At 39.8% G+C, this 16,402-nt stretch overlaps 1 long non-coding RNA gene and 1 pseudogene across 2 annotated transcripts; one reads left to right on the plus strand and one right to left on the minus strand.

Moving 5' to 3' along the window:
* Positions 1–324: 324 nt before the first annotated feature.
* LOC145549361 (uncharacterized) lies at positions 325–10,094 on the minus strand. Its single transcript, XR_014085302.1, has 3 exons — positions 9,922–10,094; positions 5,052–5,203; positions 325–4,733 (listed from the first exon to the last, which is right to left on the minus strand). It is a non-coding gene; the product is annotated as an uncharacterized LOC145549361 (long non-coding RNA).
* On the plus strand, positions 7,667–16,336 carry LOC103482295 (crystallin J1B-like; annotated as a pseudogene). Its single transcript, XR_014085301.1, has 10 exons — positions 7,667–7,821; positions 8,174–8,246; positions 11,282–11,461; positions 11,775–11,873; positions 13,430–13,514; positions 13,605–13,761; positions 13,849–13,964; positions 14,478–14,555; positions 14,870–15,009; positions 16,004–16,336. The product of XR_014085301.1 is annotated as a crystallin J1B-like (transcript).
* Positions 16,337–16,402: the final 66 nt, after the last annotated feature.

The raw sequence follows: 16,402 nt of genomic DNA on the forward strand, positions 1-16,402 counted from the left end.
TGTTCTTAAAGACTTTAACCTACCTTTATTTAAGTTTTTGTCCAACCAAGATGAATAATTTTGCTTAAAATGCAAGCAAAACTTATCAGTTTGGTGTCATTGTGAGCAGTGGCGGAGCTAGACTTTTAAAGTTGGGGGAGCCTAGGGGGACCAGGACTACCTCTGGGGGGGGGGGCACAATTTAAAATGTGTGTGCGCATACATATATATATATATATATATATATATATATATATATATATATATATATATATATATATATATATATATATATATATATATATATATGTGTGTGTGTGTGTGTGTGTGCATGTGTGTATGCATAATTTAAAAAAATAACCAAACTGAATATTTGGTTATTTTTTAAGCCCCTATGTCATTTGACATGTTATAATTAACACCTTTGACTGGCGCACATGGAGACATGATAGACTTTACGCATAGAGTTCATCGCAGAAGCAACTAAAATCAATCAAATAAAAGATCCTTTCTGAATATCATCTCATGGACTCTGAACTAAATGCGTCTTTCTGACCGGGAGCTGACAGCGTGTTGAAGAGTTATGGACACCTTGGTGAGGAAGCTCTGATTGGACACGTAATTTGTCAGGTAACAATAGTTCGGGTCGGACCAGAACTATTTGCCTGATGGTGGTTCGGGCTTCTAATGAGTTTACATTTAATGAGTTTGCAGCACACAGAGAAAACCTAAAGAGAATGTGATCTACTTATTGTAGTTTAAGTAGAGGAATAGCAGCTGACTGTTGAGAGAGGAAAGAAATTAAAGTGCAGATCCGTTAGAAACAAGCGCAGTGCGCTGGGCAATAAATGCTCCAATTAATCACACATGAGACAACAAACGCCAAATATACAATATATAGTTACACTGCTTAGTTAATGGTGTTTTAAGAACAAAACCAGTAAAAACTGAGTTAATACCTATGTCAGATTCCCTCCTCAGCCTCGTCTTGATAAGAACAGAGAGCAGTTCGCTGGTTTCTGTCCAGAATGTGATCAAGCGCATCTGACCACTTGGTGCGCAGACAGTTTCAACTTTATGCACAGAGAACATCGTGGAGCTCATTATTAATCATACTAAGAACAATATCTGTCAGAGAATCATCTCTGATCTGGACGCTTTAACGGCTTTGGAGCGTCTAGCAGCTGATCCGCTTCTGCTGGTTTTTCTCCCGCTGAGGGAAGTGATGCGGGATCAGGAAACGATCAGAGTTCTGCCGTCTGCTAATCACGTCATTTCGTGAAATGTTACCTGATTTCAAAAACGTTCTCGCAGAGAAATAATAAATGTTTCGTTTGATGACTACAAATTGGAAATAAAATGATTTTTTTCTTTGACGGACAACGAAAAAACTCCAGCTCCACCTCTGCTCCAAACTACGAACATTGTCGGCCCCTCTTCGGTTTTTTCTCTTTTTGCGGAGGATCAATAAATAACTTATTGGTGTTTTACCATCACCACCAGGTATGAAGTGCTTTAGCCTTTGAGTTGCACCACAGCAGCATAACTAAAACATCCAGGAGAAGAATATCAGCTTGTTGTTCTGAGTATAGAGGAGGCTGGTATCGCGCCTGATGAAACTCTATTTATTTATGTCACATGGACTTATATAAAGTTTTATACATTTTCTTTTCATATATTTGTTTTTCTTCTTTAGATATTAGGTTGACTTAGAATGATTCCAAATAATGTACAGGAATAACCTGGTGCTGTTACATGTCAATCATCAGGGGGGGCCAATCAGATGACAGGGGGGGCACTGGCCCCCCCTCTGGCTCCGCCACTGATTGTGAGTCACAATTAGTGGTGTCCCAACACTGGCCGTTTCTACAAAGACAACAAAGTTTCTTTGAGCATAGTTCGGCCTGACAAACAAAAAAAGTATTTTTATTGCACTTTTTTTGTCCCAAATGTCAGTTTCAATTGCCGCCTCTAAATGTGCTGTTTAACTTTCAGAGTTGGATCCAAAATTATTTGTGTTCACCCAATACCTGTCTCTGCTGGGTGAGAGTCAGAATACAGCTCACCAGTCCATCACAGGCCACCGTACATAAAATATTATCTATTTGAATCACAAATGTCTAACTGATCACAGTTTTTAGCTGGTAATGTATTCAAATCCCCATTAGCCAAAATAAAGCCATAAACCCTAGCTGTATTCTATATTTAGCCTGAGCTGGCACATTTTAGCATGCTAACGTAGCTAGCATGCTAAAATGTTAGCTACGCATGCAGTCGCACTTCAGTGTGCCGTCACTCCTGAATGGCAGAGGTTTCCCAACTTGAAGACTGTTTGTAAAAAGTCATTCATCTCTGCAGTTGTCCCCATGGATTAGAAATATATTACGGTAATTATCATATTCACATACTCTCAATGATCACATTGCTATAACATTATTGTTAACACAAATAGCTCATCAGCAGCAACTCGATGCACTTAGCCGTCTACAGACAGTGATGATGACTTGCTGAGGTTCAAAGCGAGAATTATAATGCAAAGGGAAGACGACATATGAGACTTGGGTTGCAGCGTGGTTGCTGGTGCCAGACAGTCTGTGTAATAAACTCTGTAGAGCGTTAAACCTCATGCTGACGTGAAAACACTCTCCCCAGTAATAAGGATGTTTCTTAGGAAGAACAGTTTGAGATGATGATATTTCAGAAACTGTTTAGCATTGATGCAGTTCTTCTTATTGTAAAATAAACTAAGGAAGAGTGGAAGATTATATTTTCTTATTTTTTTTTATTTTTTACTTTCAAATGTTTACATTCGTTCAGGTGCCACGTTCAACTTTTCAAATAATTGCAGGTATAAAGAGTAGGGAAATGTGGGAAATCAACCCCAGAACAAAAGCTAAAGACCTTGTAAAGATGCTGGTTGAAGCTGTAATTATCCCCTAGGGAAATGTAGTCATCATGGAGGAAGAGGCCATTACTTCAAATGCACAACATTAACCTAGCTTACAGTGTACAAAAGTACTTCAAGGAAAAAGGCATTCAATCTTTATACATGTTGACACACACACACACACACATATATATAAAAATAGGGTTTCCTGGCGGGCTTATAATACAACCCCGCCCAGTTCAAGCGTTTCTTGTTTTTCCATCAAAATAAAAACAAAAATTATACATAGTGTAAATACATACTCATCCCTTTTTAAAACCAAAGAAGACAGCAATGATTCAATGCCACGTCCACGCTCTCAGATGAGCTGACAAACAAATTCAACATGATGTCATCGTGATGACACATCTGTGGTATGTGATGCATATAAAACTGATCTAATGCCAGCCAGCTTTCTCGATGTGGTGGATCTGTCACCGCACCAAAAATCCCATGTTTTTTTTCCTTTGAGACATTAGTGGCACATTTTCCCAAAAGTCTTTGTAATATTTATTTTTTTCTGATCCTGGGATTGGATAAAAAAAAAAAATGGTGAAAGTAATACCAAGGAGTGGGCAGAGTGTAAAACAATGTGCAGCAGTATATGAGAAACAGAAACGGTAATGATTGCTATCAGGCCATGAACACAAAGCATAGCAATCAATCAATATGCTTTTATTAAAGTGGAAGTCTCTGGGGCCTAAAGAGGAGCGCCCAAGTGGAAATCTGGACCGATCAATGAGACAGCCGCCCGTGGACACCTGCTTGGCAAAATATGGCGATAACACACGATAGGAGGGGTGAGGTGGGAGGCGTCCCGCTGTAATTAGCCGATTAGCATAGACCGGGTGATGCAGCAAACAGATGTGACTTCACTTGCCAAACCCAACACTACCCTGAAAATGTTTATATTCCCATAGAAATCAGCAACGGAAAGCAAAATTTAGAGGACATGTTGACATAGCAGAGACGTGGTGTAATTAAACGTCTTTATGCAACATGAGATCCAGCAACCTTTTGTTAGCGGTTCAGCTCAAAGCATTATTTTTGCTCAAGCAACGTCTTTGTTCTTGCATTTTGCCTCTTGTAGCCATAACACTCACGCTGAACCTGAAAAAGGGAAGCTATGAGAGCGGCTCCGCGTCCGTTCGAAGGTTCGGGCACGAAGCAGGCAGCGAGCCGCCCCTCCGCTCCTCACCAAATCCTCGTATCATCTTGCATTTCTGTTAAGAGTGTCATTTATAGAGGCTCCTCCTGCTCATTGTGTCATTTGATCTGGTGACAGTGGCAGATCTATTTGTGCATCTCTTTCATCTCTCTGTGAAGGGCATGTTATCTCCCAGCCAAAGACAGGCAAAAGCTGTGCATAACAGCAGATGAGCTGCTTGAAGATTCATCTCCGTCGGTGCTGGCGACTCGACATTTCCCCGTAAATCTGAACGCGGTACATCTTGATTGCAGCATGAAATGAATCATTGTCATCTCTAATCGCGTTCTGATTCACTTGCAAGCATGAAATCTCATTTAAAACATTTTTTTCCTCAAGCACTTCAGCACTTAAAAGCAGCGTGGTTTGTAGCAGGAAGTGTGTCAGCATGGGGACCGGGGAGTGGGGTCACGCAGAAGCGGATCACTGCAGCTTTTGTTCATTGTTTTCTGGTTACAGCTATTGATTGCCCGACTCTACCCTCAGCACTCTATTTTTGCTGTTTTAGGAGGTCAGGAGAGAAATCAATGGGCTGGGAATACCCGTGAGGGGCTTGGGATAAGTGGTGACAGGCCTGGATTAGCGAGGTCTCATCGGAACTGTAACACCGGGGATGATCATCTGCGATGCGAGAAAGAGGCAGAGGAAGATAGAGAAGATGTTGAATCTAAATGGCATAGAGAGTCTGTTAAAGTAATCCATCCTGTGGTGTCTACAGGTTATCAGAAACTGAACTATTGACCTGGTAGCAATGTATTTAAGTGGAACATTAGCCTTATAAAATCCAGCCTCTTGCTCTACGCTTCGCTTTGTACAAAGGATCTGGGCTCTGGGTGTTGAGAAAAGATTGCTTATGGTGTTGAAGTTTTAAATTTTACCCAATCGCTAATGTTTGCCTGTGAGGTACATACTGTGCCGGTTTGATGCTATGAAGCTTACCAGAAGTTGCGTGCGCTGTAAATAACCATCCCTCCACTGCGAAGAGAGAAGTGCTGCCCTGTACAAGATGGTTGTGGGTCTTAATTCAGCATTTGGAAGCATGCCCAACACGGACTGAACAGTTTTAACTTCCACCACTGCTGTCGTCAAAACTGGAACAATAGGAAGTACACAATTCAAAAACATAAAATAGATGTCATCGTTCACTTCTCCTTCTGTTTGCTGATTGGTCCAGTTGAAATTTTACTGTCAAAATCAAGCTCAGTGAGAGAAACACCACACGGAGCTCTGAGGGGAGATGAGAATCCCCAAATTAAAGTTTTGGGGGAAATTCAAAATTTTGTAGATGTTAGTAGCAAACATTTTATACAAGAATTATTCATATAGATAATAAAACTAATATTGAATAGGTCCATGCCTGAATTCTAAGACCTACACCACTATTGATCCAAAGGCACAATAGTGTAGCTTGTATTTGCTTCTGAAATACATAAAATAGGCCAAAGAGGTTTTGGCAAGCTGTTTTATAGGGCAATAAATAAAACTGCTTCAAACTGAAGTCTGCCTATGGGTCATGGTAAACTGCATAAAATTTGGCAAAAACTGTGTTCTTTTCCATTATTTGCCTTGAATACGCCTTGTAAATAAAATAGAGAATTCTGTGACCATTTGGGTTTTTGTAGTCTGTTTCAACAGTAATATTTTCTGCTGTTGTATATTTTTTCATGTATTTTTATTCCATTGAGATGGAATTCCTTGACAGTTTAATTTTGTATTTTTTTATTAAGTGAATCTTTCATGTATTTGTAATGGTGTGGAAAAATAAGTCACGTTCTTGAATAACTCTGCGTTTATTTACCGTAGCACATCGGAAACGAGCTAACGAAGGAGCACAGCACCTTCACGGATTCCGCAACATAGACATAATATAAGAGTAGACCCCGCATTGGCTGCTCTGGCGCAGGAAATACGGCGGCCATCTTGGAGCGGTACTCTCTCCTACATTGCTCAATCAAAACAGCAGAAGATGCCTCAGCACTGAGGGATATTGTTGTTCGGATCTATGAATTATTGATATGAGGGCTCCACAGACAACATTTCACAAGTAAGATGGGCATATTATTGTGTATATTTTGTGATTGGAATATTACTTTACTGTATTTATGTCCACTGGCGAGATACCAGCTAATATTAGCTACGGTGCTTGGTAATACGGGTTCAGCCCCACTATGAAGGCTAACTGAGATTCCGTAAATCTAAAAAAATTAATCATTCCCTAACATTGACTTAGATTATCTGACACAAGAGCCTACATTAGAAATGAAACAATGTAACACATATTATAAAACTTATATTATGTATTAAAACATTCACCAGCAAAGTTTACACAGGTGGTAAAGACAATTATTTATATGTAATTCTTTCACTAGTAAGATACATCTTAAATCTTCCGTTTGTGTTTTGAAAGTTTCATAAAAACACGATGTGAGGAAGAAGAGGGAGACATCTATAAAGAGAGACGGATTCACTGCAGCACGGATGAATCTCTCATCGGATTTTGGACTCAGTCTCAGCTGCTAAATCTCTCTGAAGCTAGAACTCATTGATATATATATATCAACATGTATCCAATATATATTATTCAGTATTAATCATTATTTATTTGTGTTTGTATAGTTATATAAATATGTATTGATATTACTAAATTATTTGAGTAAATTATGAACGGCTGTGTGCTTTGTAATATGCTCATCATACATCAATATCAGAATATTCAATTCCTATTCTATTGTTATAGCCACTAAGCATATTTAAATATGCTGAACTATGTGTTAAAAACATACTTAAATAATACAATTGTTTATAAATGTAGCTTTGATAGATGTTTGAATATGGTTTCCAGTAACAAAAAAGCGTATTATGATCGATTAAATGCGCTGCTACGTCATTGCGCCTGCTAAACACATAAGCTGAGTGGAGTGGTGTACCGCTCCAAGATGGCCGCCCTAAATCTCATCAGCGACAATAGGCGAGAGCGGTCCATGAGGCGTCTATCTTTATATTATGTCTATGTTCCGCAACATCGCCTTCATTCTTACTCTTCCCACCGTTTCTCAGTTCCTTCTTGTCGGCGGCTCCACCTAGTGGTGTGGAGTGACATAACGATGCACAACAATAAATTTGCATAAATTGGATGAAGAAAAAACACTAAATCACACAAACCATATTGTTGATGCATTTTCAGAAACTGTTATTGCCCATTTTCTTTTACACTTTTACGGTTCCGACAGGGTCAGATAAAACAATAATAATAATAATAATAATAATAATAATAATAATAATAATAATAATAATAAAACTTCTCTTTTTTTAGCATTATACAGAGTAACTTTATTCGCTAAGCCTATATTTAAGGACCTAAAAAGGCAGAAAATCTGAGGATATTACTTGTGTATGCTGGCGAATTAAACAAGGAATGGCTGTAAAAAAGAAATTGGGCACTATGCATTCATACATAATATTTCCAAGGCAATTTTCAAAATAACATTTTTTGTGTGCGTCCAAACGACACAGATGGAATAAGAACTGAAGGCATCCCAGAGTTTTAAGCATTAGGCCATGACTCAGCGTGTTAAATAACAGCTTCCCATAGGCTGCGTGTGATTGGCTGTTCTTATCGCTTGGCTGATTGCAGTTTTAGCCCCTTCCAGAAAACTGACTGAAACAGGACTAGAAGGAGCTGTCTGAGAGCAGAAGATTGCACTTTGAGGTAGGAATGAAAAAAAACAAACAGTTTTTTGACTGATACGTTTTGCAGCAAAATACAATGTTTTGAGACATTTTAGTGACAGTAAACTACTGGGAGGACGAGCTTGAACCACTACGAGAATCAAACACAATGACTTCTGCATGTGTATTTTTTTACTCTGCGTCCGTCAAGTATTTTTAGCCACAAGTTACCATTTCCCAACAGCAGTAGGGAGCTATATTTCCACTTCTCTAATGAAATTCGCAGACTTTCATTTCAAGTTGTAGGGTTTTTTTTTTTTTTTTTTTTAGTATGAGACGTAATGTCACGGGAAGCCCTCAACATATTGAATGTCTTGTCTGTGGTTTAATAGAAGCAGATGGCCTCGAGCGTGGCTGACAGAGCCATTGGGGCCATTATTGGGGCAGCGGTGGCAGATGCAGCAGGTAAGATACACACCACCTATACAGATAACACTCCTCAGTCATATGATGTAAGTATATATAGGTACGTTGCTATTAAAAGCTCAGCATATTTCAAACAGAATGTCGTTGCTTTCTTTAGTCAGTGCTTTAGATGCTTTATCTGTTAGAAACATCTGGACGTGCCAGCAGAGTTTAAGGGAGGCGCCGTCATTTCTGAGCCATGTTGATTACACCCAACAGCGATAACCAAATTCAAAACAAGTCCTTAAATTCAGGTTACCACGTGTTAGCTTTCAGAACACTATAAAATGTAACAAAATGAATGGATGAATTCTAGTTATATACAGTTTGGATCAAAGATAAGATTTTATTCGGCCCTTTCACTTAGAAATGTAACTTGGGCTCAGTCAGGTTTAATGGAGTACGACAGGGTGCTAGGGCCAGGCTAAGACAATAAAAAGCAGGGCCGTGCAGAGACCACTAAAGGGGCAGGTGCTCAAAAACAAAAGAAGGGCACAACTAACCGCATTCTAGGACAGAATATTAACAAAGCTTCTCAGCTTTCAGAGTTTAATAAACAATGATAAATTACAAAAATGTGACATATACAATCAAAGCTAACGAACATCTCCATATAGAGCATAACACTATGCCTATGTAAGATATTTTATTAGTAGTTTCTTTCTGCAGGTCTATTTTGTTATAGGAAAGTATTGCAATATTCAAACCCGCAATTTAGCAAGATATGTAAATCAGAGCAAGACAACCAGACATATTTTGTCTTTACTGAATTACACTAATAAAAATATAAACGAGGGCACAATGCAACCTTTTAGTGGACTGTAATCTATAAAACAAAGAGCTGCCTGTTTGCTACACTTCGGTGGAGATGAAGATGGTCCATTCAGGGAAGCAGAGCTACATTAAACTTTAATGTGGAACTGCAGAAAAACGAAAAAAACAAAAGCAAAAATTGAATTGTTAATGCATGTCACCATGAGAAAAGCCTACTGAGTTTTCACAACACAACAAAAGATTTCTGATGTGTGCAAATAAATGTTTATGTTTGGTAAAAATTAGTTATTTAATTTAAACAAAATTCATTTTTAAAGGAATCATTACAATTCCAAAGGTTTTGATTACAATTTTATTTTACTTAACTGAGGTTTTTCTCCATTGAATAATTGGGAAACAAATTTAACTTCATACTCTGCAAACCAGACCCTAAACTTAAAATCTGGGTTGAGTTTTTTTCCCCTTTATTAATGACACTTTTATTACATTCATTATATCTATCATGGTAATTCAGGGTGAGTTATTTTTAATTCTAAATGAATATCCTTGTTGGACTTTTATTTAAGTGTTATTCTCCTTCAATATATATTTACCTAAGGCTAGAATAAATGAAATGTACATTATGCAGCAAAGGAAATTAGAAGATCGGACATATATCCATTATGGGGATGATCGGTTTTGGACGGGCGATGTGCCCATATTGCATAAGCGATACTAAAGAATGACTGATATCGTTAAAGATACAGGGGAGAAGCTTTTTAGTCATCTAGCTTTGCTAGCAAAGTCGTTAGCTAGCAGCTAACGACTGAATCTAGACCCCGAATCTATCAGGGTCATCAACAACAGCCTAATGTCTGTATGATAAAATACTGAATCGATAGATAAGAACAGTTTTCCTCACCTGAATGTTTCCTCCCGCTCAGTGGTTGTTCAGAGAAAGGCAGACGCAGAGGCCTGTCTGTGTCTGTTGTATTTCATTACCTCTCTGCTTAAACCGCGACTCCGAGCTGAAGCAGAAACGATACTTCAACGTTTCCGTCATCTGACAAGTAGCAAGTCTACTCCACTTTATTCACCAAAAACGTTTTTTTTGTTTTTATAATTCACCAAAAACTGTTCTGTGATCTGGAACGTTCGCTACGTTGAGCTCCAGTTAGCCGCCTTATCTCACTGCGCGAGAAGCAACTGCGTCATGCGTCACAGGCGAAAGGTCAAAGGTAACAAGGTTACCGGCTTATTATGTTGTACAAAAAAGTAAAGAATTTTAGCACATGTTTTTATGTGTCAGAAGAGGGCTTAGGAAATAATAATACAATAAATAAATAAAAAATAAAAAAAATTGACCAAAAGGGCACTTTGGGGCAAGGAGCAAAAAGGGCAGGTGCTCAAGCACCCCCAACTCCCTCCTCTGCACGTGCCTGATAAAAAGTAAAAATAAAATTATGCGAATAAATTCATAGGATTACGAGAATAAACTCGAAATAATACGAGAATAAAGTCATAATGTTACAACCAATCTTGTATATTGGATGTAATATTACAAGATTACAACCAGTCTTGCAATATTATGACTTCATTCTTGTTATTCTCATATTCATTCAACTTTTTTCTTGTAAAATTTTTCTTATATTATTACAAATTTATTTTCGTAATATTGTGGCTTTATTCTGGTAATGCAATGACTTCATTGGTGTTTATGCCTTTATTCCTTTTCTATTATAATTTTTTTTCTTAATATGGTCTTAATACTCCATCGTACTTGTAAGGCATCTATGATTGACTTTTGTCATATTTCTGGGATTTGACTGGGCCGATCTAACACACCTTAGTGTTGTTGTTCTGTTGGAAGATGAAGCTCCGCCCCACTTCTAAGTCAAGTTCTTCTTCCAGGATTATTTTTCTTCCTGTCTAACATCTCCATCTTGGTTAAGGAAAAATGCTTTTCTTTCTTGTACCGTAGCATAATTTCAGATTTTACTCGTGAAAAATAAAACGCTCCTTTAACTCCATTTCACAATTATAAACTACTTTGTGTGGATCCATTAGGTAAAATGCATTAAAGTCTAAAGATGTAGTTTGACAAAATGAAGAAGGTTAAGGGCTTTGAATGCTGTGTCTCCCATTACAGAGATGCAGCCCATTAACAGCAGGTAAAACGCTTTAGGAAAGCAGAGGAGAGAGAGAGAGAGAGGAAAAAAAAGAAGATATTATTAAATTTTCTATCTCTTCCCGTCCCTCCGGTTCTCCGTTAACCCCTACAGCCCAGCCGATGCACTGGATCTACAACCCGGACCGGCTGAATGAAGTTCTCTCCGACCTGGAGCCCCATCCCGAGTTTCGGCCTCTGTCAGCAAATCCTTTTTATCGCAGGACAACGGGCGAGCAGACCTGCTACGGAGACCAGGCGTACGTCCTGCTGGAGTCGCTGAGTCAGTGCGGAGGTACTGGACTTCTCCCAAAACAGGGCGTCGAGAAGTGTGACACGCACAAGCGAGATGCTTCTCAGAACCCTGGCTCGACTGTTTGTTATCAAAATTGTTCGTTTTTATTTTTGCTTGAAAGAAAACGTCGCGTGAAAATAAACAGAATCAGACATGATATAGCTGTCGAGACGTCACTCTTCTTCAGAAAACCTTTTCCTGCAGACGTCAAGCTGTTCTTTTATCACTCAAAATGTTTTTTCCAAGCTTTACAGTTTGTCTTTCTTCTAATTTACTTAAGTAATGATTACCGTCTCTGGCTTTTTTTTGATAGATGTCGACGTGAAAGACCTGACTAAGCGCTTCTACAAGTTCTTCGGGCCGGGAACGGTGTACGATCTGCCCATCAACGATCCTTACAGGAAAAAAGGAGGTAGCCATCTTTGCGACTTTCCATTTTTCCCCTGATTTCCCTACGCGTTAATGACCAACTTTAGAGGCCGGAGGGGATGTGAGAGCCACTGTTACGATCTGTTAAAGCCCTCTGTATGTTTCTTTTCTTTTCTTGCTCTCTCTACTGCGCCGTAAATGTTTGCTGCCTTGTTTTACTACTAGGATGACATGTAAGATTCAGTTCTGCAGTAACTTACCACAGCAGCACAGTACGCCGCTGGGCCCAGTAAACGGCAGACAGCTGCACGTCTTGGAGTCATTGCGTCGTTGTTTTTCGGAGGGATTTTCGTCACGACCGAACATAAAGCTTCACGTACAGAAACCTGAACTCAAGAAAGCATAAGGAAAAGTTGCTTCTTTTCTTTTCTTTCCCCCTCCTGAGTTTCACATCTGGTGAAAATCGATTCCGATATTTTACGATTTCTTCTGTTTTTGACACTTCAAAACACACTCAAACAGTTTCAGATAACCAAGCAATTTTTGATACGAAAGAAAGATAATCTGAATTCTGAAATAATACAAAAACAGTTTCTAAATATTTACCACTAGTCTTTGCCACATTAATGGGGTCTTACTGATAAATGATCTATTGAGCTGGATTTTGACTAAGGCATTGCAAAATCCTCACTTTTATTTTCTTTCTTATTGTTTTTTTTTTTTTTGCTTTTATTCAGAGGTAGACTTGTTTTTATGCTTTGAGTCATTGTCCTGCTGCCTAGTCCAATTAATTTAGTGCTTAAGGTTACTGATAGCTCGAGGTTGGACGTTGTTCTTTGGTATTTTTTGGGACAAAGTTTCATCAATTACCACATACCATCCATTTTTTGACATAGCAAAGCAACGACAGGCTCTACAACCGTGATGCAGATTTTAATGACATTTTATAAAAAATAAAAATCCACTCAATTTTTGTCTCATTAATCCACAGAAAATATTTCCAAAACGACAGAATTTCTTGTTCCCTGAAGTCAGCCTAGAAACTCTCCCACAAATGTCATTTTTACTCCTATTTCTTCCTTATTTTTTTATTTCTAATAATTGACACAGTCCAAAACTTAGCACAAAGTGAGGCTTGTGTTTCTTGTGCAGCTTCCTGGATGAGTTTATACGTTTTTTGTCGCATTCTTACAGTGGTTTCGGTGGGCCAGCCACTACTGGTTCACCACTGTTCCATGTTTTCTTCATGTGGAGAAAATGTGAAACACCACTGGGGTTTTGAGATCTTTTAGCCTGCTTCATGTTGTCAGACGGGTTCAGAGTGGGTGAATTTCTTTATTCTACAAGTCTGGCAGTAATCGGGCCTAGATTTGGGTTGTGAAATCGATTCCCAAGAAGCGGCTAATGACAATTAATTCCTGATCTAACAAAGGGAGCAGAGATATTTTGACAAACTGCTGAGCTGGTTTCATATTTTCTCTCCCTTACCAACTGAAACAGTCACTATCAAAATCACAATCTGCATTTACCCTTGTGTAATATCGACATCTATCTGGTGATCTGACCGCCATGAAACACTCTCATCATCTCACCGGTTAGGTCCCAAAGCCATCCTTCCCATTGACGGTCCGTGGAGGAACGCGAGCTTTCTTAAGAAATGTTGATGCAGGAAAAGAAGAACCTGGTGATAAAAAAAAAAGAATTATAAACTCAAACCAATTGCCGTCTTATATAAAATATTTGAAAACTTTAAAGGTTCTTTCTTTTTTTTTAGGCTGCGACGTGGACTGTCAGATTGACGGCGTCACCAAGCTCGCTCCGGTCGTCGCTATGTTCGCCGGGCGACCCGAGATGCTGGAGAAAGTGGAGAGCGCCATACGAGTCACCCAAAACAACGACATGTGCGTGGCAGTGACTCTGGCTGCTGCGAGGTGAGGAGGATGGGGACGATTTCGCCCGATTACGTCTTAAGCGACAGGGTCGTCCTGAATCGTGGTGTGTTTGTGTGCGAATTCCAGGTTTCTGGAAGGTTTCATTCTGAAAGGCCCGGATCCGGACGCTTTGGATGCAGTTGTGGCTCAGCTGAGCGACCCCAACAGGAAGAACCCTCAGGATCTGGACAGGGCAGTCATTGGTGATTGGTCTGACGCCGTAAACTAAAACTATCAAAATGGGGCCTTGCTTTGTGAACGTAACAGTCTTTAGTCCTATATATGTTACTTCTTAAGGGTTGCATTTACTGTGGTCATTAGAAATTGTGAAACTAAGAGTTGTACGGCGATTTTAAGAGGATAGAGTAAACATGCAATCTTGGGTAAGAACCACATAATTACCATCATGTGAAATGAGCCGCGACCTCAATCCAATCAGTTTGCCTCTCAGATTTAATTCCACAGAACTAATGAAAAGCCCCGGAGCATCCATGATAGTTAAACATAAGTTTTCCAACAAGAAATGCTGCACATGCTGATGTCTATCTTGAATTTGCACAGCGGAAACTAATTCCCCTTTAAACAGGATCAGTTAGAATGGAAGTATATGCAGAACATCTTTGAATAAACACCAAAGTTTGACTGATAAACTTCAAATGAACCACTGTATTTGTCTCTCTTCTTCTTCTTCTTCTTCTTCTCTGTCTCGACTGCAGCGCATATCAGCCAGGTGAAGGAGAACTTGGCCAAAGCGTCCCATCAGCTCATACCCGCTGTGTTCACTAACACATGAGGTAAGCCAGTAGATAGCAGCGGGACTCAGGTCTGTTGACTTGGCATCGCCTTCACGCCCTTCCTGAAAGCAGATCCTGTCATTAGGCCCCCCTTTTGCCTTTGATCTGTAATGCTCTCCCTCCGCCTCTGTTTTTTTTTTCTTTTTTTTATTCTGCCCTCCCATGCTGAGTTGGCTGTCTCGGGGTTTAAAAAGCTTTTAAAGTTCCCCCTCGCTAGATCCGTTCACGTCCCTGCTAATGGCGTCTGAAGAGCGGAGCAAATGACGGTGCTTCTGCGGATAATTGGAAACATGCCTGTGGCCGTCTGTGTCCAGCTTTGCCCGGTGCGTTCCAGGCGGCGCTGCACGGGGTCCTGACTATGAAACAGCTGGAGGAGGCTGTGAGGGACACCATGCGCCGAGGGGGATGCACCGCCAGCCGGGCCTCCTTCATCGGAGCCTGCTTCGGGGCGCAGGTACAGTAGGAATGTCAGTTGACGATCTGAACCTGTACTGGTAAAGGAAAAAGATTATTAAACACCTTCAGATGTAATGTATTTCAGTGCAGAGGTAAGCTTTCACAAAATGGTCATTATTACATTGACTAAAAGCTGAAAGAGACAATAATAACAAATGCTAATGTGTGGCACTTTGACCGGAACTTTGCCTCAAAACAAGGATTGTGAGAGAATGTTAAGTAAGTGTTAAAACATGGTGGAGGACGTGTAATGCTGTGGTTCTGTTACTCTACCAAAGGTTCTGGGAGTTTTGGGAGTGCAGCTCTTCAGATCAGAACGCCACAAAACCAGTGCAAAATGTTTCATCACACGCATCAAACTTCCTGCATGGTCGTCTCAGTTTCTAGAGCAATGATTCCCTTTGTGATCAATAAAGTATTTTTGAATTAAATTGAACTGGACTATTGTGGCAAAATTAGCGAGAGTAAATTGGATCACGAATGGAGACGAAGCGCTCGCAGAGCTAGGAGAACGTCTCGGCTCGCGGTTACGTTTTTTGGCGACAAGTTGGCAGAGCTGGTCAGCTTCTTATCGTTACACGTGATTGGCTACCGTCCATTTCCTCTGTGATTAAACGGAGCCGTGGTTCAATCAATAATTGTATGAAAAATTCCTCTCTGAATGTTTCAACCTTCTGAAATGGCATAGAGAGCACAACTCATTCATATCAAAGGTACCAGAAAGTGTACCACGGGTAATTTTTGTCCAACAAAATTACATGTGAACCAAATAAATGCCTTCAAATTAAAGGTTGTATTTTTGTAAAATTTCCAGTGAGACGCACTAAAAGTACAATGTTTTTTGCAGGTCTTGACGAGAAACAATGCATGGAAACATTTTGCACACATCCTCCTCGTCTATATTTGTGAAACACTCATTAGCTATGACAGCGCGCTCGTCTATTCCAAGAGTTTGTCTGCATCATTAATCTGTCATCTCAACGTATTTGCAGACCGGTCTCCGCGGAATCCCGGAGTCATGGAGGAAGAGGACGCTCAGATACCCTCTGCTGTTGGAGCTGGCTGAAAATGTGGTCAGCAAACGGCAGCAGTCGTAGCTTTAGCATAACATCTATTATTGACCGATTGAGTCTTGGCCTCCCCATGATACAGATGCACTTTGACATGGCAGTTCATGATGGCTGCATTCTAAAGTCTTGAGTGTAGCTTGAAAATATTTGCTCTGTCAAAGTTTATGTAGTTGGGGGAAAGAAAAGGAGGAGGAAGAGAAGAGAACGTGTGTGTAAATTGTGTGTGCTCAAAATAAAACATTTTTTCCCCCTTAACTACTGTATCTGTATCCGTCTGTTATCTTCTCGGCTGCTTGATATTAGGAAACATGTCTGGTGGGT

The sequence above is a fragment of the Poecilia reticulata genome, chromosome 20 (assembly GCF_904066995.2).
Source record: "Poecilia reticulata chromosome 20, P_reticulata-male-v2, whole genome shotgun sequence".
Classification (NCBI taxonomy): Eukaryota; Metazoa; Chordata; class Actinopteri; order Cyprinodontiformes; family Poeciliidae; genus Poecilia; species Poecilia reticulata.